Raw genomic sequence first — 26,596 nt, 5'->3', positions numbered from 1 at the left:
TGACACACTACCACAGGTAAAGAAGCAAAGATCTTCTCAACAGGCCAACTAAAATACAGATAAGTCATCTTTCCAAGTTGCTGACACAACAAAGAACCAGTGAGGACTAAAAATCCAGTTTTGAAACAGTAAGAGCCTGAGTTTTTATGAGACAGTCACTAAAAGCTGTGTCCTAGATATTCTTTTGTTTTGTTTTGTTTTCGAGACCTGGTTTCTCGGTAGCTTTTGGAGCCTGTCCTAGATCTAGCTCTTTGTAGACCAGGCCGGCCTTGAACTCAGAGAGATCCACCTGCCTCTGCCTCCCGAGTGCTAGGATTAAAGGTGTGCACCACCACAGCCCTGCTGTGTACTAGGTGTTCTAACAAAGGAAGTCTCTGCCCAGATCCTGCAACTGCCCTGGGAGTAAAGAGCCACAGAGGCAGAAAGGTGAGGTTTCTCTAAACTTCTAGATGTCACCTGGTACATGGTGCATGTGAGCAGCATCACCCAGGCAAAAGGGACTGTCTACCTGCAGTCTGGATAGGTGCGCGGCTGAATGCATTCTCTTCCGGCAAGATACCTTAATATTTGTCTTCAAGAGGGTCCACTCAGACTGTACAAATGATTTGAAGGTTGATGGTGGTCCTCCCACACCTCTGGACCATTGTCTGAACCCCCATCTTCATGATACACTTTTCCTGTTGCTATGACCAAATGCCTGATATAAGATATGTGTTGAGTTGAAATGAAGTCCAGAACCCAGACTTAATACATGATAGGAAAGTGTGGCTTCTAACACATGCACCACAGAGTCAAATGCCGTGCCTTCATGAGCTCTGCCTCCATCCTCATGGGGAACCCTAGAAGTATTCTTTTCATTCACCACTGAACACTTAGGAGGAACAGCTTTTTTCCTTGCATTTCTTTCCCCAAAGAGTGAAAATGCATAAAAATATGCACTGCTATTATCATCTTTGCAACTGACTACTGGATGTTACTGATAGATCTCTATACTGCACTCACCGCTAAAACATAAACACTGACCAACTCAACACTGTGTATAATCCCACTAATTCAAACTCCGCACTGCTACCTGTCAACGTCTAACAATCAGTTTTGGGAATAAATAAGATCCCACGTGTCCTAAGACACATTACATTCTGACATATTAAAGCTTAGGATGCTTCACGTGTTGGTGACATCACAGACATGCTGTCACACAAAAGCACTGACCCAAAGTCCAGCACGGTGCGGCTCAATGTTCTCGAGAAGACAGCACTCCATCCAACCCCTGTCTGACAACAGGTTTAACAATCCACATGCCTTCCCCCCTCATTACCGGGTTTATAGGGGAGTACAGTTTTCTAATTAGATAGCTGCCTCCTCCTTCAAATGCCAGCACCCTTGAGTCTAATGATTAAAGGCCTGATGAATTCCACAGTGCTTATTTCATCCCATCTCCATCTGATCTGAAATGATAATCTCTGCAAATCTTCTTTGAAATGCTGTGTCATCTTAAGACAGTGGTCGTGTCAGAAGCAGTATTGGTTTTCATTTGCCTGCTTGCATACAAATGGAATTATTTTTTCCACCCTATGCAGCCAACCCATTGAAAAATAATAACCTAATTTTAGGAATGACATTTAGATGAGATCATGGGGTTGGAGGGAAACTGCCAGGTGGTTCGCCCACCTCACCCATGAACCTCAGGGCTCTCTGGGCGACGATATTTGGACTTTGGGCAGGGGTGTCGCTAAATCACTTGGTGTTTTATAAATGAAAAGAAGAAATGTTAGCTTTTCTTCCTAAGAGCCAAGAAGAGCCCTCTGCAACTTGCTCACTCGGCCACTGTAGACCTCAAGCTTGGTGGAGTGTAAGACTCAAGACTACCACACTGCTTAGCAACAGGACCATCATTAGTATGCACGGTTTGTAAACGGGCACCATCGTGTTTCTACCTGAATGCAGTTTCAGGCAATTTTAGGCTGATAGGATGGTATCTGACCTATGAAAACTAAAGGTCACAATTAAAATTAAATGTGGATGGGAGTTTTTTGAAGAATAACAGAATAATCAGAACTCTTTCGAGCATTCTGTGCCCATAGAGATATACAGGGAGGATCTGGGGGCATTTTCCAGTTTCTAGTATATGTGCTGCCGAAACGAGCACCATTTTCCAGTTTCTTTAAAAGGAATGATAGACTTTTTCAACACAAGCAATTGAAGCGGTGAGCTCTTCAGGAGAGTGGATGATGACCAGTGAGATGACTCACTGAAAAACCATGACGAACCTTAGTTTCTAGGTATCTAAGCGCATTGCCTAGTTTTATGTTAACTTGACACAAACTAGAGTCATCAGAGAGCAGGGAGCCTCAACTGAGAAAATGTCTCCATAAGACTGGGCTGTAGGCAAGCCTGCAGGGCATTTTCTTAACTAATGATTGATGGTGGAGGGCCCAGACCATTGTGGGTGGTATCATCCCTGGGCTGGTGGTCCGGGTTCCATAAGAAAGCAGGCTGAGCAAGCCATGGGGAGCAAGCCAGTAAGCAGCAACCCTCCATGGCCTCTGCATCAGCTCCTGCCTCCAGGTTCCTGCCCTGCTTGAGTTCCTGTCCAGACTTCCTTTGATGATGAACCGTGATGTGGAGGAATAAGCTAAATAAACCCTTTCCTCCCCCAAGTTGCTTTGGTCACAGTAACAGTGACCCTAACTAAGACACTAAGTAAAGTTTGTAAACTACCTAGAAGTATATCCTAACATCTAGAACACTAACCTTGAATCACCCTCCCCCGTTCAATACTCAGAGCAAAAAAAGAAAATCAATTTACAGTTAGGAATGTGCTTGCAACAGTTCAATTTACATATTTTAATTCATCCCCTTAAGTTAAGAAACTTGAAATTATTCCATTATGAAATATGTAAGGAAGTATTTTAACGCCTGAGAGTCAGTAACACACCATCTCCCACTGAACTCTTATTGCAGATGCAAACCTTGATGTATTTCATTAGCTCTCTGTTTAGAACACCTCATGAGGGCACTCAACACCAACATCACAGCCAAACCCACCAACTGGAAAGCTGTGGATTAAGGCCGGGTGTAGCCGGGTGGGAAAGCTAGGGAGCTGGGACTGATGGATGAGGGCTCATTTCGAAGGGGCTCATTTCGAAGGGTCTACCTAGCTTAGAAGTGCAGCACCCGAGCACCCCAATTTATGATCTTAGGATGAAAACATATGACAGATTGGAGTTTTCACTTTAAGATCAAGGTTACATAGGAGAGCCGAGGGGGGAAAAAAAATGTCGGCAGCTCAAGACATCAAGGAAAACACTTTCTCAGTGTGTCCCTTACAAGCTCCCTAAGGCCACTACTGCAGTAGCCCATGGGAATATCCCCAGAAGTGACCAATATGCTTTGTGTCCTAGGGTTCTTAAGAGTCTTAATTTAGGGATACTTTCAAATTTTATATTTTTTACAAATCTAAATTCAAGATACATTCCCTGTCAGCAGAAGTAAAAATTTATGGAGGAATTTAAATACAGAATAAACATTAAAAATTTTGCCCATTAAGCCACAAACCAGGTAAATAGAAAGAAAATATAAAATGCTGTAAGTTATCAAAAAATGGATTTTTTAAAAAAATGTTAATTTTTTTCAATTTTATTGTTGTTGTTGCTTTACTCAAGATGGAGGGATTTGAATTATATGGCCTTTAAAAAACTGTAAAACTTGAAGCAGATGGTAATGTCAGCTTCCATCACAAGGCAAAAAGTAGATATTCCTGTGAAAAGAATAAACCAATAGGTCTGTTCTGGCTTCATTTCTGTTACTATGATTAAAACAAACCCAACAAAAGCGACTTCTGGGAGAAAGGTTTATGTTACCTCAGAATTCCAGGTCACAGCCCATTACATTAGTGTGGGGACAGTAATGCCACAACAACTTGAGGCAGTTGGTCATGTCACATCCACAGAGTCGAGAGCAGAGAGAAATAAGCGTGTCCTTTCCTACTTGCTTGCTGGTGAGTAGCTCTTTTCCTCCACCCTGACACAGTTCAAGACTCTCTGCCTAAGGAATGGAGCCACCCACAGTAGGCTAGGGCTTCCCACATCCAGCAACTTAATTGAGATAATCTTCCACATGCCCACAGTTCAACCCAATTTAGACAATCCCTAATGGAGACTCTCTTCCCAAGGTATTCTAGGTTGTGCCAGGTTGACAAGGCTAATCATCACGTCACCCTAGTATAAAGTATCTATCTTTTCAGAGGGTGAAAAGGCTCTGGGATATTAAAGGTAGAAACAGGAAGCTTTTATTTCTACGAATATCACACAGATTTTGCCTGGGACTCCTTTTTTAAAATGTTTGTTAAGCCTTTTCGCTTTGGGCTACTGTGCTTCTAGTTATCTAAGGAAGAGACCATCACACCAAACTGTCCAGTGGCTGGATGATTCAAGTTCTACCTACCAAGTTAAGAAAAGTTCTGCAGGACTCTGTCTCTGAAATTCTGAGTCAAACATCCAGCTACGGATATAGCTCAGTTGGTAGAATGTTTGCCTACTGTCTTAGTTAGGGTTTCTGTTGCTGCTTTAGAGACCATGACCAAAAGCATAGATCCTGGTTACAGTCCATTGAGTGAAGCTAAGGCTCGGCCTTAAAAAGGGCTCTAACTTGGAGGAAGAAGCCCTGGAGGAGGGCTACTTACTGCCCAGCTCAGCTGCATTCTTCCACAACTCAGGGCCACGTGCACCCCAGGGAGGCACCATGCACAGTGAGGTGGGTCCTCCCACATTGGCCACTAATCAAGAAAATACCTGGCAGACTTGTTTACTGGCCCACTGAATGGGGGCATTGTCTCTCTTCCTATTTTTTTTTTCAGAAGAGCCTGGCTCGTGTCAAGGTGACACAGAAATCTAAACAAAATATCGAGCATACATGAAGCCTTAGGTCTGATCCCCAGCACTGAATAAACCAGGCAAACACCTATAACTCTAGCATTAGGGAAATAGAGATGGGAGGATCACAAGTTCAAGGTCAGCCTGGAATATGTGTTGCACTGAATAAAAATATATCATCTACATCAAATCCAGCTTGACTGGTAAGACATTTTCCTACATCCATGTCTGCAACCCACATTATAATGGTTGCCAGAGTCACACTGAAGCTTGGGTTTGCTCACTATCCCATCAACTCACATTTTAAAATATGTATTACTCCTAGGGAACACTGTAATGAATCATACCCAAGCTTTTAAAGTATATAATGGTCAACCTGGGAAGAGCAGGCAGGCCTAATCACCATTATTCTTGGCCGACACATGATTATGTTAAGCTCTAGCTATGTGAAAGTACAGAACACGTCCCTTAGAAATCCACCCAGAACAGGGGCTTGAGAGGTGGCTCTGAGGTTAATAGCACTGCTGCTCTTCCAGAGGACCCAGGTTCAAGTCCCAGCACCCACATGGCAGCTCACAACCATCTATACCAGGGATCAGGCACCTTCACACAGACATACAGGTAGACAAAACACCAATGCACCTAAAATAAAAATAAATAAATTTAAAAAAATCCCCCAGAAGAAACAAAACATCACAGGGGTAACAGTGTTTATGAGATCCTGACATTGTCAGCATCTTCAGAGAAAGAAGATCACAGTGACAAGTGTGTGTAACCCCAGCACCGCGGATGCAGGAGATTACTGAGGCAGGATGGCTGCCAGCTGAGATCTAGGTTCAGAGAGATCACCTCTCAAGAGAGTAAGTCAGAGAATAATAAAACAGGACATGCTCTGACACAGGCATGTGTGCTCACCTCTACATACATGCACAGATGTGTGCACACACATACACAGAGAGAGAGAGACAGAGACAGAGACAGAGACAGAGAGACACAGAAACAGCACATCAAAACTAAACAGAAAAATACTGAATAATAAGAAGCTAGAAGCTATCTAGAACTGTCATTTACATCATAAAAATCTCTCTATTGCTCAAAAATAAAAAGGTTTGCTCAAACAAATGAAGTTTGCACAAGGAAAAAGAAGTAAGAAGGAAACGGTACCCTCTGGATCTGTATAAACAGTCTAAGTTTGCACAGTATAATTAAACAACTTTTAGGTATTAAAATGGATTGGAGCACAGACACAAACACAAAGTCACAATATCCACTGGAGTCCAGGAACTGCAAGGAAGTGTTTCTTCCACTTTCATCCTCCTTCCTGTAGGATCCCTGGCTTTCTCCTTCCCTCTCCTTCCCTTCTGTGAAAATTGAGGGGAACCCCAGCTATGCACGGCTTGTGCTACACATCCCCCATGCTGTGGGAGATGAGGGGTGCAAGGATACTGAAGTACATCCAACAAAAATTTTAGTCATGCCAGCACCCAAATCCTCCCTATGTTCACATTTCCTCATACAGCATACAGAAGTGACTGTATGAAATTATTCATTTCAAGCAAGCTAGAAAACAGTGGGATATGCATGGCTGATAGTGAGATTTCATCTTTGGGGACACCTAATGGGGAAAATAAGCCAGTTTCACACTCATAGCCCAGGAGAGTTCCAGAAATGCTAAATGGGTGTCCATCATACCCTCACCCACAATGAGAAAATGGGTATTCACAAGGTCTCCTTTCAGAAAACAAAGTGGAATGAGGTTGGGGGAGGAGTGGAAAGGGCTTGAAAGAATTTGGTTACCCAGCCACAATGGTACCATCATTAGTACAAGCCTCCTTGTATAAGCTAGTCCATCCAGATTGCCTGTCCATGGAGTCCAGTTCCAGACGCATCTCTCTTTATCAGCGAATGTGAAAACACATATTCTGTTTCTATACCCCCTCTGCTTTATTCTACTTCAAAGTCTTAGCTAGTGCTTAGGAAATAAAACACAAGAAAGCACAACATTTACATTAAGAAGTCATGTCCACCCCATGAATGCCAAGACTGGGATCTCTACCACAGATCCAAACACATGCGGCCAACACGAACTGCATTTGGTAATGAAGTTCTAAACATTTTCTCCATACTTCTTCAGCAAAAACATTTATCTGGCTTTAAAAGGATCAAACAAAGAAAAAAAAAGACATTAAAATGACAAAAAAAGTATATAGTTCCTTGATATTCGATATGCGCCTGCTTAGAGACTATTCAGTCAATTACATACACTGTCTTCCCATCCTCACACAGCATGCTAAAATTATACTTTTTAAATCACCATGGGGTTAATTCATGCACAAGGGAAAGCAAACGTACTCCACAAGATAAGGAGCCACAATTTAAGGACTATGATTTAAAAATCTAACAGTATCAATGGCCAAGAGTCTTCTGTTAAGCTCTGTAGAGACAGGACTAAGCCTGCACTTGGTAAACAGATAACCTTGTTTTTTACACAAGCCATTTGTGAGCGGAGCCAGTATCCCAGTTGGTAAAGTGCTTGCCTTGTAACCCACAGGACCTGAGTTCAAGTCCCAGAAACCACCTAAGAGGCCCAGGTGTTAGTTAGTTCCTGTCTGCAACACCACCAGAAAGACAGAGGCGCAAAGACCAGCTGGCAGCAAGTGGAATTAGTGAGTTCCAGGGCTATGAGAAACCTTTTCTCAAAAAAAATAGCTGGTGCCTGAGGCCTCCATTTGCATGTGTATACACATGCCACACACCTATGCATGCACCAGCACACATGCCCATACATACATCAGACTACATACGCATGCCCATACATGTACCAGCACACATACACATTCCATACATACACCAGAACACATACACATGCTCATACATGTACTGGAACACATATACATGCCCATACATACACCAGAACACATACACATGCTCATACATGTACCAGAACACATACACATGCCCATACATGTACTGGAAAACATACACATGCCCATACATATACCAGCACACATACACACACCCAGAAAAATTGAAAACTGAGTGTTATTGGACTGTACTTCTGACAATTCCTTAATAATATTTTAATTGGAGAAAGTATCCATGCATGATAAGTTGAATACCAAGTGAGAAGATTTAAAATATATTTTTCTTAACAGTTTCCAAACACAACACATTATTTTTTTAAGTTTCTTCTCTTTTTTCAATAAGTGTTTCTTTGTGTGTGAAAGGAGTATGTGTGTGTGTGTGTGTGTGTGTGTGTGTGTGTGTGTGTGTGTTGATGGTAACGGTCATAGTACAACTTTTTGAGTCATTTCTCTCTGGCCACCTTGTGGGATCCAGGGACTGAATGGGGATCCAGCATAGATCACAGGTCTGTGTTCGCGGGCACTGACTACTGAGTCATCTCAACAGCCCGCCAACGCATTAGCCTTACTCACACCACTGTGCAACGGATTAAGAGCCTACGTGCCCGAACTAAAAGGCTACATTCTTGGACCAACCTCTGCCAACTTATAATCAGAAATGAATACAATGTGGCCTACAACACAACCCTTCCAATTCAATTGCAAATAAAAATCTTAGAAATTGAATCTGGCCTCCCTTCCTTCTGCAGAGTTTGTCTCTTTCAAATAGCATAATCTTCTCCACTAATCACTTCTTTGCCACTTAGTGAAAGAGCGGCTCAGACACTCTTAAATGACTATTACAATTGGGCATAAGATGGATTCTGAGGACACCACTGTCTCAGGCAGGTCCCTCTGGTGTTGCTCCCCATGATCTCTAAGGTGCATAAAGAGGGCCTTAGGTGCTTTCCCAAGTAATCAGAATTTCTGCTCACCCTGTGTAATGTTCTCAAAGATAGCAATCTATTTTGAAATACAATTACTGCCCCCGTCAGTAACAAATATATAAGTCATGCCACTAACAATGTGGCAAAGTAGATATGCCTTTCAGAGCTACAGAAATAAAACACACACATCTTGGTTCAGGAGAAACCATATTTAAATTCCAGGAATCAGTGAGACCTGACATGTGCAGTAATCAACAGAAACCCAGGACAGGGTACCACCTATACTTAGACCAGCAGGTTTCTCACAGAACTACAGAACCACTGTTGAGTCCTGCGTGGCAACCTGTCCCATCCCCTACTCTAACAGTAACGTGATGTTTTCACTACATTTCCAGCTCCATCTACTCATAACACTGCCTTTACAGGGAGCCCTTCCTGCCCACACCTAGAGCCTGGTTGGAAAGAATTCTTTCAACACCCACTCCGGACCTTGCCCAGTCCTTCCTCTCCCTTCATCCTTAAGAGATGACTTCATACATCGGGTAAATTTGGGAATGAGTGGGTGTCCTCAGCTCAGTTCTGCTGTTTCTTCCTCTTGGGAGTAAGCACATTGTCCAGACGGAACAGGTCACACCATCAGGAAAAACATAGCATTACTTCCTGGCTTTGTTCTTTTCCAGGTTCTTTAGCACCTAGGGAGGAAGTACTGATGATGTCGGCATGTCCTATTTCAAGATTGCACAACCTGATCCCAGGCTTCTTTGCATTCATGGTAACTGGTCTTCAGAATGGTGCCCAAGTTCTTAACTATGCAAATGAAGTAAGGATCACATTTCCACTCATATCCACAGGGAGATCCAGTCTTAACAGATGAGCATTCTCCCGCCTTCCTCCTAGCTAACAGGATCCTGATGCCCTGTGGTACCAGTTCCGTCCCCACAGCTTATGTGCCTCAAGGGGAGCCACCACCTCACTCCCAGCTGCACTGGGTATTTTTACTTTGCTAACAATTATTTTAGTAATGGGCATTTGACCAAAGTCTGGTTAATGAGACATAAACAGAAGTCTCCTGGGGAAAGAGGTTTTTGGAAAGACTGTTCTTCTGGAATAAAAGAAATGGTCTTTCTACTTCCTCTGGACAGGGTGTCTGGAAGCCTGATTGTTCCTCATTACTAAATGGGCTGCACAAAGAACACAGGAGTGAGCAACTAGGGCCAGCCCATTCTGGCTCACCCTTCCTTCTAGAACTATTACAGACTGCCAGGCAGACATAATGGTTCACATAACCCCAATACCTGGTAGGCTGAGACAGGAGGCCTGCCAGTTCAAAGCCACCTTTGGCTACTCCATTAAGCATTATCTCTAAAAATAATAATAAATAGAAGGGGAATCATCTTTGGGTTTTTCCCCAAGATAATATCAAAATGAAGAAGGAAGTTCATACCTCACCCCATAGCAAGAGCCAAAGCAAAGACTTTAAAACCACTGAGTAAGTGATGACCAGGCAACAATAACCACAAAAAGTCAAGTCAGTCCTCTCCTTTCAGTGTCCCCAGACACCAGAACCCAGAAGACCCATGACCCTGAAAACCGAGGAGGCATACACTTGACCATCAGCTTTTCTGACCACCAAAGTACTAGAAAAGACAGGGGACAACACAACTGTGTTCAGTGTGGAGCTTGAGGCCAACAGTGCAAGATCAAAAGGGCTGGAAAGAAGTGCTGAGACATCAGAAGGACCAAAGTCAACACCCGATGAGGCCAGATAAAGAGAATGAGGCACGTCTCATCCCGTCTACTGGTTATGATGCTCCAGATGCTGCCAACAAAATTGGATCCTGCTGGCTAACATCAAATGTACAAATTTTCAATGTGTATCCTACACAGATATACACATCTATATACAAATAAATATATCTCTACACACATAGTATAAGACAAGCATAAAAAGGAGTTTCTTGCTTGCAGCTAAAAGCAACCCTAACGAGCCAGCCCTCAGAGCTAGAAGATGCCATATTCAGTCTAGTGTCTACTGCCTCCCCAGCTTGCTTTCTTGATGGATACATTCATTTCTTTGGGTCTCAGAAGGAACACCAGGAACCCAAACCAAAGCCTGTGGTTGGAGGGAAGTAGTAGCTTTGTGACATGTCCCCCTAGACATTGAGCATGCAACACAGAACTCAATCCCACAAGTCAGCAATTAACTCATTAACTCCAGCATTCAAATTCCCCACAGCAGATGCCTCCAAAAGATGGCTAGATTTCACTCCATTTTAAGAGAAAAATTCTTTAAAAATATTAAAGACTTTGAGCCATTAGGATCCTTCCTGCAGCTTCCGCAGAAGCAAGCAACTCTGAGAAGCTAATGTCGGTATCAAAGATAATACACACAAGCCATATAATTAGCATGTGCCCAGCAGGTGCCCAGTAAATAATAAAACATCACAGCTAATGCCGTCCTTCAGTGGAAGTACAAAGGCACCAGGAAAGCATCGTGGAAATGTCTGAGCCACTTCATATGAATCCCATGATCATAATCAATAAGTCACAACTTCTACTCAGTGAGGATCCCTCTTAATGCTTACCTACCATGAAAATGAAAAATAACCCTTTTAATAATCTACGGCCATATTTATTGTCTCAGAAATGGCAGGGAATTATTCAACTCTATTGATGTTTCCTGAATGGAAGTGAGAAGGATGAAAAATGGATGTGCACCCAACAGCATCCAGCTGATTCTAAACAGCTTAGAAATGTTAAAATGGGATGGCCGCCCTGCATAGCAAGGTACATTTTTTAAGCCATAGAGTTATTAGTCACTAAATGATTTTAAACTCTGCTATTAATCCTCCTGTCTCCATCAACTCTCATTTCACATTCAGAATGGCATAGCAATAAACCCTTTACGCAAAACAAATACAACAGAGTCGGTGTTTGCAGAGCACAAGTCGGGGCAGGAATAAATCCCCGTGCTTGGGTGCATGTGTGCGCTCCCCCACCACCCACATCCTCAGGGTGAACTTCTCTTAAAGGGAGTGCAGGAAGAGGGTGCCACTTGTTGCTGCCACTCTTTAATCATGGGGCACAATTGCCACATGCTGCGCCCAGCCAGGACTGCAGGAAGTCACCACACCATCATTGACTGAGTTCTTTCTCTATGTCCACCAATTCAAGCTAACATAAACTTCAACTGCATTCAGCCACATCTCCAGATCAGGCTGACCAATGCTTGGAACGAAGCTCTTAGTAACTGCCTGAGCAGTTGAGACGAGATTTCCCCCAGTACCCCGGGTCACTTTAGCTGTTGGAGTAAATGTTTTGCTTGTTATTTGACAACATGCCTTACATAAAGAAGAAAGGAGAGCCTTATCAGGAGACAAACTCCCGCACAGCAGGGAAGACATGAAGATGAGAATGGCTCACTGCTCTGGCGGAGGGAACATGGGGTGACTGCTGTATCCTGGGAATAGTCAGGTAGCAGAGCATTCAGGATAGAACTTGGGCCAGGACACAACCCACAGGGCCCATGCCACAAAGATGCACATCTTCTAGCTGGACCCCGTATCCTAAAGGTAGACTAGCCTCCAGAAACAGTACCAATGTTTGGGGACCAAGCGGTCACAGACATGAGCCTGTGGGGGACACTTCACATTCAGATAATGGTAGGCACATTCACAGTGTTAAATACAATGTCATCTAGATGCAAACATTAAAAAGACAAATCGAGATGGGCTGGAGAGGTGGCTGGGTGGTTAGTAGCTCATACTGGTTTTGGACACCTCTGGTCTCTATAAACATCTGCACTATGAACATACACAGAGACACACATACATAATGAAAAAAAAAAGACAAGTAGACCAACAAATAAGACACATAGAAAGACTGCATCCTGAGCCACTGCACAGAAAGGTCACATTATAATGTCACCAGGAAGTGTCGTCAGACAAAGCGGGACTGGGCAAAACAATGTTCACACAAGATTTCATGGGATGGAAAACTAGTCAGCACCCACCCAGAGCTGTGAATGACAGGAGAGTCACTTCCTTTCTGGGTACGCCTCCTCTACCCAGGATGCTCAGTGTCGTGGTAAACACCGCTGTGCTGAGGGGCTGGGAAGATGTGAGAGGTGGCCCTTCGTTTTCATAAACGTTCACTGAGTACCTGCTGCGTACACGATACACTCACTCAGTGCTGTATCAAGCCCTATATTAAATGATTCAAATAAACTGGAGTGACAACCTAGTGAGTCACACTGGTACCAACAAACACTCCTGTATCTTACTTAGTCCTGTATCCAGAACTCCTACACGGTCCTCAACAGGGACTTGCTTTCCAATCCAGGCAACCTGCTCGTGACTTATAAACTTGGGGAGATGAAAAATAAGTGCAGTCTTTGGGGTTGAGTTAAGCCTTGAGTACTCATTTTCCAAATCTGAAATATAGAAATCATTTGCCTACTCATTTATTGTCACATGTGTGCATGTGTTGTGTATCTGTACGTTTGTATGCACACACATGCCACAGTACATGCATGGAGGTCAGAGGATAACTTGCAGACGTTGGTTCTCTCCTATGACGCTGGTCCCAGGGACTAAGCTTAGGTTTCCAGGCTTGATGTGCCATCCCGTCGGCCCTATTTGGATTTTTAATATAATTTTTCTGAAAATGATTTATAGTAGCAGTCTTACTGTCCTTTTTAAAGATGCAAAGAGCCATGGGAAATGCTCCCCCATTTATCTAATCCTTTAACTTCTTATTTATTTTTACAGTGTCCTGCCTAGTTTATTGTCAACTCGACACAAGTTTGTTATCTAAAAATAGGAATCTCAGTTGAGAAAATGCCCCCAGACTGACCTATTGGCAAGACAATAAGACATTTGATTGACTGATGATAGCACTTAGGGAGCAAGCCAGTAAGCGGTACTCTGCTGTAGCTTCTGCTTCAGCTCCTGCCCTGACTTCCCTCGGTTAGAGAGTGTGACCTGAGCATTGTGAGCTGAAACAAACCCTGCCTTCCCAAAATGCTTCTGTTCATGGTATTTTATGGCAGTGACAGAAGCTTAACTAAGATGTTTGGTAAATGAAACCAACACCTAGAGCAGCGGTCAGGGTCTAGGACCTGCTCTAGGTCCGGCTCTAGGTCTTCGCTCTAGGTTCGGACTGAGGTACAGGTCTAGGTAGGTCTAGGTCCAGGTCTAGATCTGGGCTAGGTCAGGGTCTAGGTCCACTTCCAGGTCTAGGTCTAGGCCTGGTTCTAGGTGTGGATCTAGGTCTAGGTCTAGGCCTGGGTCTGGGTTTGGGTCTAGGTCTAGATCTAGGTCCAGGTTCTAGAGGAAATTCTCAGGAAAAGAAATTGCACCTGGACTAAAGGGTTTTCTCCCGATGGAATTACTAATACCTAGACAAATGCAGGGACCTAAAATCAAGCTAAGGAAAAGAGGGTGGAAAGAGCTGGAAAGACAGAAACAAAGCAGGTATGTACATAGAGGGAGAATGAGCTACCGTCCCATTGTCACTAGAGAGGTTCAGGGGCACCAACTACCATGCGTGGGGAACCAACTAGACCTCAGACACTGGGGTGGAATGGCAGGAGCTGCCTCCTGGCTTTCAACTCTCAAGAGAAAGCAGTGCTTCACTCTGTTTCTAACAAAGCTACAACGCTACAGATTCCTCCTGGCATGAAGCGATTAAGACAGGGAGAGTTGAGAGGCAGATCCAAGGTTACTTTGCCCTATTCTCCTGGCCCAATGTGTGAGCCAAATGAAGACACAATGGATGTCAAAGCGACGCTGCCAGGTCCCTCATATAACAGAATGAACCACAAAGACCGCCCTCACCCCAAGCTGACTTGTCTGAGATGAGGAACACCTTCAGTGCACGCTCCTCTTTCTCCAACTCTGGAATGATCAAGCCTTGCAAGATTCCCAAGGTCTATTCGAATTGTAGATATATCCGTGCCCCGAAATGCCTTCTCCGGGAAACATCTCGTGCCAAGCACTTCATTTCTCACGTAGATTTTGCAAATATATTCAATGAATACTCTTATATTTTAAAGTTCATCTGCAAGAATAAATTTACAGGAAAGTAAAAATAAGTTTCAAGAGGAGTGTATTGGATTTGGCTACCTCTGTCACGTATTAAAATCAAATACAAAGTTGTAGTAAGTAAAGCAGTACGAGGAGTGCACTAGCGAAAATAATGTTTAGGACTCTGTGCGTATACATTTAAACATCAGGAGCCAGCCAGGAAGTCAAGGACGAGGACAAGTGAGTAGATATGGAAGGAAAGCACTAGCATGCTCCCTTACACTTTCATATGGATTAAAAATCTAAGTATTAAGACCGGGCAGTGGTGGTGCACGCCAATATTCCCAGCACTCAGGAGGCAGAGGCAGCTGAATCTCTACAACTTCAAGGCCAGAGCGACCTAAAGTGCAAGTTCCAGGACAGGCAGGGCTCCAAAGAGAAACCCTGTCTTACAAAAACCAAAACCTGGGGCTGATGAGATGGCTCAGTGGCTAAGAGCACTGGCTGCTCTTCCAGAGGTCCTGAGTTCAATTCCCAGCAACCACATGGTGGCTCACAACCATCTGCAATGAGATCTGGCGCCCTCTTCTGGCATGCGAGCATACATGGAGGCAGAATGTGGTATACATAATAAATAAATAAATTTTAAAAATAACCAAATCCAAAAAAGACAAGGGAAATACATAAATTAAGGAACTATACTTAGAAATAGTCATAGGAGGTAATAAAGGTGTGTGCCTATATACAAATGCAAAGACCTTATACTATAAAACCAGTTGAAGCAAATCTCAATGAAGGAAAATAATACAGAATTCATTAAGTCAAATAATCTTATAGAAAAGTCTGGCATCCAGAGACTGATAACCATGTTCCCATGAGAAAACAGGCAAGGTGTAAACTTGGCAGATTCAGAATGAATGATTCATGCAAACACAGATCTGTCCTCTAGATCACAAACCCTAGAAATAAGTCAGATATCACTTTTCTACCTAAAAGCTTCACTATACCATGGTTAACATAACTCAGGGATAAATGAACATTATTCTGTATGACTAGACATGCATACTATTTTTACATTTTGGCAAAATGATTCAAAAGAGTTATAAAATGTGATAGAGCATTGATTCCTCAACACTATTTCTAGGAATTATTTCATATGGAAATAATCTAAAAAGCCAGGAATGCTGGGTCATGAGCCTGTAACTTCAGCACTTGGGAGGCTTGAACAGGATTTTCAATACTTCAAGGGTAACCTGAGATACATAATGAGTTCTGAACTAGCTGGGGCTAGAATGAGACCTGTTCCAAAGAGGAAAAGAAGAAAGAGGTAAGAGGAAAAGAAGAAAGCGGGAAGAGGACAGGAGGGGAGGGAGCAAGAGAAGATGGGAACAGGAAAAAAGGGGAAAGAGAAGGGGATGGAGGGAGTGGAAGAGAAAAGTGAAGAATTCAGCAAGTTCTCAAAAGTGCATGTTATTTCCTGTATCATTATTTATAATATTGAGTGTAATGGATTAAGTAAAAATGCTGCAGGTCCCTAAGCAGCAGCAGTGGTCAGCAGGTCCCGAGAGCACCAGTCCCAGGCAGAGATGGCACAATTCCCAAGTAGCTGCAGTGTGCCACAAGGGGCAGCGAGTCCCACAGGGAGAGACAGACAGATGGGCATACCACGAGACCACGCCACAGGTCTCCAAAGGCAGCTGGTCCTGGGCAGGGTGCCATGCAGTGGGCGAGAGACAGATGGATAAGCACGTCATGCAAAGTGAGGTTGGATATTTGTTTAGTGGGTTATGGAAGGGAAGGGGAGAAGAGCAGAGAGGCAGAGACAGAAAGAGAGGACAAACAAAAGGGGGAAGGGGAGAAGTGGGGAGAAAATGGAGCAAGGCAAAAGCTGCCTCTTCAGGGAAGAGACTCAGGCTTCAAACAAGAAGATCTGCCTGCCTCAGTGGATGGGGGGAGTGGGCGGGGCTTGTCTCTTAAAGGGACAGGACAGATCATTACAGTGAGGATCTGAGCACAACTAAAACACTCACTAATAAGAGTATTATACAACAGAATACTATAAAGACATTGAGTATAGATAATGGGAATAATTAGTGTCTCTAACATACTAGTGATAGTTTTAAATGAGAAAGGAAGGCTAATATGGACAACATAAAAGAAAAGTGTGGAGCAATGTGTTACTGATTTTCCTTGCTGCTTTGACCAAATGTCTGATGAAAGCAACTTAAATGAGGAAGCATTTTTTTTTTCCTTTTGGCTCACAGTTTGTGGTAGTTTGAATGTAACTGGCTCCTATAGGCTCACTGGCAGTTGCACTATTAGGTGTGGCCTTGTTGGAGGAAGAGTATCACTGTAGAGGTGGGCTTTGAGTTCTCATTTATGCTCAAGACATGCCCAGTGTCCCAGATCACTTCCTGTTGCGTGGAAATCTAAGCTACCTCTGGAGTTAATGATAGAAGAACAGGGCTATGGAATTCACCTCCATGATTAATAAAAGCTGCTGAGGCTAGGCATGTGTCAGGGAGGGTCCCTGAATGGAGGCCTAGAGAGGCCACTGCATGGAGCTGCGAAGGTGAAGCCTGGATAGCCTTGGCGACCTCAAGACGTTAGAGATGCCAGAGCTGTGAGATACCTGAGAAAAAGCTGCTAACAGGGAGGGAAACTCGCCCAAGAGAGAGAAGTGTATTGCAGTCAACAAAACTGAAAGGAGTTGGAGATCTGAAGAGCTTTGACATCAGACATGGAGATGCAGAGTTTGGAGTTTGTCCAGCTGGTTTTTGGTCTTGCTTTGATCCAGTATTTACTCACTATGCTTCCCTCCCTACATTTTGGAATGGTCATATATATCTGTGCCATTATATGTTGGAAGTATGTGATCAGTTTTGTGTGTGTGCGTGTGTGTGTGTGTGTGTGTGTGGAGAGAGAGAGAGAGAGAGAGAGAGAGAGAGAGAGAGAGAGAGAGAGAAATCTTTTTTTATTTTGATTTTTTTAGGGGATTACAGTTAAGAGATTTCATGCCTCTCAGAAGAGACTTTGAACTTTGGGCTTTAAAACATTGTTGAGACTGTGATAGACGATGGGGATTCTTGAAGTTGGAGTGTATTTTGCATTATGACATTGTTACAAGTGTATAGGAATCAGGGAGTGGCATGTTGTAGTTTGAATGGAATTGGCTCCCATAAGCTCATAGCGAGTGGCACTACTAGGAGTTGTGGTTTAGTTGGAGTAGGTTTGGCTTTGTCTGAGGAAGTGTGTCACTGTTGAGTTAGACTTTGACGTCTCATATATGTTCAAGCCATGTCTATGTCAGTGTCTCAGTTCACTTCCTGTTGCCTGTGCAAGATATAGAACTCTTGGATACCTCTCCAGCACACATCTGCCTGCACGCCACCATGTCCCACTATGATGGTAACGGACTGAACTGTAAGCCACCCAATTAAATGTTTTTCCTTTATAAGAGCTGCTGTGGTCACGGTGTCTCTTTACAGCAATAGAAACCCTAACTAAGGCATAGTTGAAGGGTGCAGTCCATCATGGCAAAAGGGTGTGGCCACAGGAGGGTGAGGCGGCTGGTCACTTGGCATCCACACTCAGGAAGCAGAGATGATGCCTGTGCTCAGCTCACGTTCTCATTTCTATTCAGTCCAGAACCTTGGTGCGTGTAATGTCCACAGTTAGGGTGGGGTCTTCCCAGCTCCATTACCTCAATCTACTAACTCCAACGGCCATGTGCACAGACTTGTCTTCTAGGTAATTCTAGACCTGTCCAGGTGACAATAGGAACCATCACAGGAATATCAATGCCTGGGATTAAGGGAGAACTTCATTTTTTTATGTCATTTTCCAAAGAACATTCTTTGCAATGGATAAAATATAGAGAAATTAAAAAAAAAAACACTGCGAGAAACTATAAAAATCTTGACATGTCTTTAACTTTTAATTCTTACTCATCTGTCAAACAGACTAAGATTTGCCAATGCTTTTGTTGCTCTATGCACATCTGACTAAAAATATTTTCATTTTATATTTTAATTTTCCTCAGCTAATTAATTAACATTGTTTATTTTAATCATCAATTTTGTCCTAACTATGTCCCACATAAAAGATGACATTTTCCTTGAGTGGATATTCTACTTCAAAACCATCCTCAGGAGTAATAAATCATGTTATCTGGTGTATAGTAAAGGGGATGTGACTGACAGGGACCACCCTTTAAACACACACCACAATTACTCAGCACACACCAAGAGCATGTCAATCGAGGGTGGCATTATTGGTATTTCTCTAAAGTGATGCAATCATGGTTTGGAGCCTTGTCAAGTAGCTAAGTGATAAGCTAAAGAATAAATTCACTGCAATGAGATCACCGTCTGGAAATGATTTCACGATTTAGTTTTAAAATTGGCACAGGAGGCACTAGAGATGTGGCTCGTTGCAGGGTGTTCTTGTCTAGCATTCGTGAGGCCCTATGTTCAGTGCTCAGCACCACAGAACCCAGGCACAGCAGCCCACCTGCAACACCAGCACTCTGTGGGGAGGAGGAGGAGGACCAGATGGTCAATGTCATTCTTACCTACAAAGCAAGTTCAAAGTCAGCCCGGGCTATATGAAACCATCTCCAAAGAAAGTGCAAGCAAAATAGAGTAAGAAAAGAGGAAATGAAGGGAGGAAGATAAAGGAGGGTGGAAGGGAGACAGGGAGACAGGAGAGAACAGAAATGGGTGATTAGTGCTGGGGATATATCTTAGCAACTACGCACTTGCCTAACATGCACAAAGCCCTAGGTTCAATCCCCTTACAAATAAATCAATAAATAATGCAGCAGTGGAGAACGCACTAGACACAGCGCAGGAAAACGCTCGGCTCTCATGGCAGAGGTAACCTCGACTAGCTAAGCGAACTGTGGCAAGTCCATCGACATGCGCTTTCATTTCTTCCCCTGAAAAGGAATCGATTTAAACAGCAGACGGTGGTCGAAGGTACAAACACAAGCGTGCAGTGCTAGCAGGATGTCTCTTAAAGAACATATGCGATCCTCACCACCAGTGCAAAGCCAGATGCAAGTGCACCTATAGCTATAACTAGCTCCCTGAATCTGTTCCCTGAGTGTTACTATACTTGAAATGGGATCCACACTGCAGCTCAAAAGTGGGGTGTTCTGTAGTATATGTTAGTGGGGTGCTGGGAACCTCTATATCCTGCTGTGTCCTCTACCAGAGATGCCTTCGGAAGCATTGATAGTTTGCAGGCTCTAACCCACCCCACAGCAGCACAACACACTGCCTCTTTTCTGCACCCAGCTACTTTCTGAGTCCTTAGTCTGTCCACCCCTTCCAACAGAAATATCCATGGCAACATATAAAACCTAAGCCAATGGAGACATCCTGAAAATTAAGAATATTAATGATCTATATGAATATGCATGAGTTATCAATCCCCGAGGGATCATTCTCAACCTGGGTCTGCTGTTCCTAGCGCTGCTACTCCTCTTTAAAGATGTAACTCTCTTCACAAGGACTGGACCTATTATCTAACCACCCACTGAATGCCTTGTGCCCAAGGGGACACATTCAGTCTATAGTCAATTAGCCCGGAGGATGAACCCATGCAAAGACATCCACACACACAGAAGCCAACACTTCTTGGGTTGCCAAGAGGTTGAAAGCCAGGGAAAAGGGGGGAACGTTGACCTAAAGGTGAAAACCTATAAGTACGTCATGAGAGGAGGATGTTCTAAAGATGTGATGTGCAGCATGTTAATGATGCTAGATTGCACTGAAACTGACTGGAGCAGTAGATCGTCCGTGTTTTCATCCTGCATGCACAGGTAACTACGCTGTGGGGCACAGTATGTGAATTGTCTGCATTGTGGTAGTCTTCACGATCTATTTGTATAGCAGGCTGTTACCTGTACATCTCAAATATAGGGATGCTTGTCGATTAATAAAATTGAAAACAAATCAGCACAATTTTTATTCTAGTTATCTTTCTCTTGCTATGACTAAACACTTTGACTGAAAGCAACTTGGTGGGGAAAAGATTTATTCAACTTACACTTATAGTCCATCATTGAAGAAAGTTAGGGCAGGAATTTTATGCAGAAACCATGAAGGAAGACGGCTTACTGGCGTGTTCAGGCTCATGCTTAGCTAGTTATACAGCACAGGGAATTGTGCCACCCACAATGGGCTTGGTTCTCCTTATCCACTAACAACCAAGACAGTCTACCACATAGCACCCATTAGCCGCTTTGAGCTAGGCAATACCTTGAAATCCCCTTCTTCAGGGACCCTAGACTGTGCCAGGTTGACATTTAAAGGTAACTAGGAAAATAGTGCTTCTAAAGTCAAGACCATTCAAACAAGTGTGACAAAAAGCCTCCTAGGAAGCACCCACTCAGCTCTTCTAGCTCAAAGCTCTCCTCTCCAAGCAGTCTGAAAAGACAGCTCCCTCCCTGCCTATGCATCTCAAAGTGTTTACTTTGTACAATAGACACTGTTTCAAAGGAGGAAATCAGAGATCCACATTAGCATGAAGTCTTAGACACTCCAAATTTTCACTATTGTCCATAAACTGTGTAGTCAGCGAAGTCCAGAGAAATGACACCTGGTTTTGTCTGTATCTCAATCAATCCCAGAGATAACTCCACAATTCTTCACCATCCAAACAAAAACAGTTCCACAAAGCTTGCACTGGCAGCAGAGCAAATGTGTCCAAATGCAAGAGATTCTCCCATAAGTCACAAACCTAGCACCAGACCACTGAGATGGTACAAATGGCTATGTTCACACAGGCCGCCCCTAGAGCAAATCTGAGCCCTTCTGCTCCCTCTGGAAGTTAACAGGCCCTCAGCTGTTTTCTAAGAGCCCGCCTGAGACAAAACTCAAAGAGACATTAGCAAACTATGACCATTTTGTCATTATGGGCAACTCTGGGAAAGATAGAATGTGTAGAACACAGTGGTCCCGCTAGCTGTGTCTCAGTGTGTGCTACTGTGACAGAAAGTTATGTTCTCACTTTCTAGAGGCTGGGAAGCCCAGATGAGCATGTGCCTATCCAGGGAGGAGGTTCCTACTCTATTTTCCCCTGGCAGAAGACAGAATAGAAGGCAGAAGGCAGCAGAAGACAAATGCTGCATGAGGTCCCCTTTCAAACCCTCAGTCCCGAGTTGTAGAAGCCATTCAGTTGGTTGTCTGCTTCCTCTGTGAACGTGAGTGGAAATCTGACATAGATTCCCAACACCCATGGAAAAAGTTGGGTGTCCTGGTGCACTCATGGAATCCCAGCACTGGGGATGTTGAGACAGGAGGATTCCATTTAACCAGCCAGTATAACCTAATCAGCAAGTCTCAGGTGCCTCCCAAAGAGGGACCTATCTCATAAAAACAAAATAGGTGGTACCTGAGGAAGGATAACTCTCAAGGTTGACCTCTGGCCTAATCACACTCACATAAATAAACAGGTGTGTGTGTGTGTGTGTGCCCACCACAATGTACGTGTACACATGATGCACAAATATAAAAACATACACACAAAATAAATGTAATAACTTTTTAAGTTTATAAAAAAGAAATGTTTGACAAAGAAATGAGAACCAAGTGTCATCAGACATAAAATATACTCATAACATGCATATGCAGATCTTGAAAAGTTTACAAGCAAATACAGATTTTAATAGACAGGGTATGTTTTCCTGCATCCAACCTTTCCCTCTATATCATAAATCCATAATGTGTCAGTTACTTTTCCACTGCTGAGATAAAACACCATGACCAGAAGTAAGAGCTGATTTTGGCTCACAGTTCCGGGGAGTGAGTCCATCATGGCAAGCAAGACGTGGTAACAGATGGTAGGAACAGAAAACTAAGACGTCACATCTCTTATCCACATTAAGAAAGCACAGCAAGCAGACTTCAGTGGGGTGAGGGTATACACTCTCAACCCCGCCACAGTGATGGACTCGCTCCAGCAAAGCTCTGCATCCCAAACACTCCACAACCTCCTCAAACAGTGCCACCAATGGGACCAAGGGTTCAAGTAACTGACCCTATGGAGGATTTTTCTCATTTAAAACATCTCATTTAGAATCCTACCTTTGTGATTTTGTTCATTCTGTTCCCATTTCTCCAATTTCTCTGTGGACAGTCTCTATGTTGTATTTCCATTAACCCAGAAAATCCAATCTATGTGACAGCTTATCCTTTAGACATCTGGTAGACCAGTCAACAAGAATCAGCAGATAAGTTGAAATAAGTCAGAACAAAATGACGGTTATCAAACTGACCTGAGGGTACTGCATACTTTAGTCTATCCCCTGACATACAGCATCAGCCGGTACAGGATTATTCAAAACCTTCAGTGCCACCATCACAGACAAGTCACAAGAGGTAGGACACTTTGGCCATCTGAAAAGCATATTATGCACTGAAGATTCCTCTTGGAAACATGTACCTTTCTAACCTCAGAGATGACAATAGTTGGTGGAGATGAGGGTAGATGAAGCAAGGAAAATTCTAATGTCCATTTTTGAAAAGGGACTTTCATAAATGATTGTACTAAACCTATCGTCTAAAGATTGATTGCATGTCTCATACATCAGGTGTTTAAGGAAAGATGTGACACTCACATCTGCTGGCGATTTGACTGTGGTAGGTGGATAAACACAACTGAGGCTTCCCAGGAACACTCTCAGCAATTTCAGTCCAGGTTGACAAGTGTGCATCTCATCAGATGCTACAAGTCAACATGTCTGTCCAGAATGATTAGGGAAGGAAGAAGACAGCTATCAGGGCTGAATTCTGCGGTGAAATGAGACCTTGAATAATAGCAAGGGCAGAGTCAAGACCTCAAAGTGACGCTAATGGACTAAGGAAGTAGTGAATGAACATCCAGTCAGGTTGATTTCCCTCCGTTCAGTTGCTAGCAAGGAAGGCAGAGATGGCACAGCCCAAACGTGTCTTGGCTCAGCCATTTTCAGTTTGCAGGGTGTGTGCATGTGTGCAAGCATGCATGCATATGCATCTCTCTCTCTCTCTCTCTCTCTCTCTCTCTCTCTCTCTCTCTCTCTCTCTCTCTCTCTCTCTCTCTCAAGTGTGCTCAAGGATCCTCCTGCCTTCTGAGTCTCTACACTGGGACTCTAAGTTTATAAAGCTTCACTCAGATTTCTTGCTCAGGTCATCTAACAAGTGCCTCAAGTATTTTGTCAACTAAGCCACTTCCCTAAGCACCCCACACACACACACACACACTTTCAATTCTTAAGTAAAAGAGGCTTTGTCAGAACTGAGAAAGTAATATTGCTGATGTTCCTTATTCAAAATACCATCTTTCCACAAATGTTACCCCAGGTCATAAAAAGCCACACGAGGAGGTCTGGCAGAAACAATAGAAAGAATGAATTGAGGGACCCTGAAGGGATTTCTCCCATATGACTGATTGAAATGCTGGTGACGGTTATGGCTGGAGGAGATACTTTTCTAAGAGTTTAGTTTGTCAGATTATCACTCCACCCAAGGCTGCTCTGGAGCCACCTTACACATCTCTCTTACCAAGAGAGAAAACAAAAGAAGTTTCTTAGCAACCTTTTGAGATTAAGTTGAAAGAAAAGAGTGTATATAGCTGATGCCAAGACAATTAGTGGCTTACTCTCCCGTAGGAAACCACTACCCCTCCTTGGGACTGTCTTCTTTCTCAACACTCATGCATAAGCCTATATTAAAGTGTCTTTAATAAAACTTCCAATTCTACTTCACTGTACCATCTAGTCCTGATATGCTACTCAGCATCAAAACTGCAAATCCCAGTTTGTTTTGAAACAAGGTCCCTAAAAATTTCAGGGAATTCCTGAGGATCTATGCATCTGTCTCTCACCACTGAGGAAAAAAAAAAACACACTGCCATGTTAATCTTGACTGGATTAATGTGACAATTTTTATGGCATTAACTTATATTCAATTAAAACTGTTAAATCTCAGGGCTGGTGAGATGGCTCAGAAATTAAGAGCATGTGCTGTTCTTACAGAGGACAGACGTTCAATTCCTAGCACCAATGTCTGCAAAACACAATAGCCCTCTAGAGGTACCCATATGCACAGGATATACACTCACATAGACACACATGGAAAACACATAAATAATTTTTTAAAGATAGTTGAAATCCTAGTCCAAATGAGAAACATCCACCAATTTGGGTAGATGTAATTCTGATGAACTGTCGCCTCTCCAGAATGTGTAGCCACTTACATGCTGCCCATGGGATGGTTCACACCCCTGCACCTATATGCAGCATTAAAAAGACTTAGTGTATTATTTAAAAGAAGAAGAAGAAGAAGAAGAAGAAGAAGAAGAAGAAGAAGAAGAAGAAGAAGAAGAAGAAGAAGAAGAAGAAGAGAGGAGGAGGAGGAGGAGGAGGAGGNGGAGGAGAAGGAGAAGAAGAAGAAGAAGAAGAAGAAGAAGAAGAAGAAGAAGAAGAAGAAGAAGAAGAAGAAGAAGAAGAAGACGATGACGACACAACTTTGAGAGGTGATTTGAGATTTCCCTCTGTATGCTGTGATTACCATTGGTTAATAAAGGAAGTGCTTTGGACCTATAGCAGAGCTATAGGGGAACAGAGCTAGGTGGGGAAAACTAAACTGAATGCTGGGAAAAAGAAGGGTGAAGTCAGAGAGAAGCCACGGAGTCACTGCCAGAGACAAACGTGCTGAAACTTTGCTGGTAGGCCACAACCTCATGGTGATGCACAGATTAATGGAGATAGTTGAATTATGATATAAGTGATGTGGGAGTGAATTTTTTCTAATCTGTTGCTTTTATTGGTTAATTAATAAAGAAACTGCCTAGGCCCATTTGATAGGCCAACCCTTAGGTGGGTGGAATAAACAGAACAGAATGCTGGGAGAAGGAAGCTGAGTCTAAGAGTTGCCACGATTCCCCTGCCGGACACAGACACAGGTTAAGATCCTCCCTGGTAAGCCACCTCGTGGGCTACACAGATTATTAGAAATGGGTTAGATCAATATGTAAGAGCTAGCCAATAAGAGGCTGGAACTAATGGGCCAGGCAGTGTTTAAAAGAATACAGTTTCCGTGTAATTATTTCAGGTAAAGCTAGCCGGGTGGCAGGACGCAGCCTGCCATGCGGGTGGCCGGGTGCCAGGAACGTAGCCCGCCGCTCATATTACAACATGTAAGAGTTAGCCAATAAGAAGATAGAGCTAATGACCCAAGCAGTGATTTAAATAATACAGTTTCTGTGTGATTATTTCAGGGCTAAGCGGCTGGGAACCAACAAGTGACTGCTGCTACAGAGAGGTGGGTATGTAAGGGCAGATCTAGCAGGCAATGAGGGGTGGATATGATCATATTTCATTGAAAGCATGAAACTATCAAAGAAAAAATAACTAAAATTTTAAAAGATAAGAAAATATACACCCCAAAGCCTCTCTTCCATATAGATTATTCTGGATGCAAATTACCCAAAGCCTTGTGAAGTCATAGACCTCAGACTCAAATAGTACTTGATTCTGAAGTTTATGATCCGCAATTCCTATTTCATTCTTCCGATCTCCCCCATCCTACAGCCAATAAAGACATGTAACCATATGGCAACTTGATAAATTTCAGACTTTACATATAAATCACCAGATGAAGATAAATAACAAGAAATTCCATTCATGGAGAAAAAATAAGGTTAATTCCACAAAGAAAATCCAAATGGATACAGCAAGTAATTAGGAAAAGTGAAACCAAGATACTTTTTTATATTTTCATAGTTTTATACTTGTAAGTGAAATATTAAATCACATCTACCCACACTTCTAATTCCTCTCAGATACCCCCACCACATCCTCCAAACTTCATTTTCTCTTAAAAAAAATAATAATAGTCCACTGATTCTAATCAGTGTTG

The 26,596-nt window shown here is 43.1% G+C and overlaps 1 protein-coding gene across 1 annotated transcript in view; it reads right to left on the bottom strand.

Annotated features, from left to right (window-relative positions):
- Ryr2 (ryanodine receptor 2) overlaps nucleotides 1-26,596 on the bottom strand; it is a 551,701-nt gene that overhangs the window by 403,310 nt on the left and 121,795 nt on the right. The gene's annotated exons all lie outside the window — the stretch shown is intronic.

The sequence above is a fragment of the Alexandromys fortis genome, unplaced genomic scaffold (genome assembly GCF_014885135.2).
Source record: "Alexandromys fortis isolate MF-2015 unplaced genomic scaffold, M_Fortis_MF-2015_v1.1 scaffold_5, whole genome shotgun sequence".
Lineage (NCBI taxonomy): Eukaryota > Metazoa > Chordata > Mammalia > Rodentia > Cricetidae > Alexandromys > Alexandromys fortis.
This window is presented reverse-complemented; position numbering and strand designations above follow the sequence as displayed.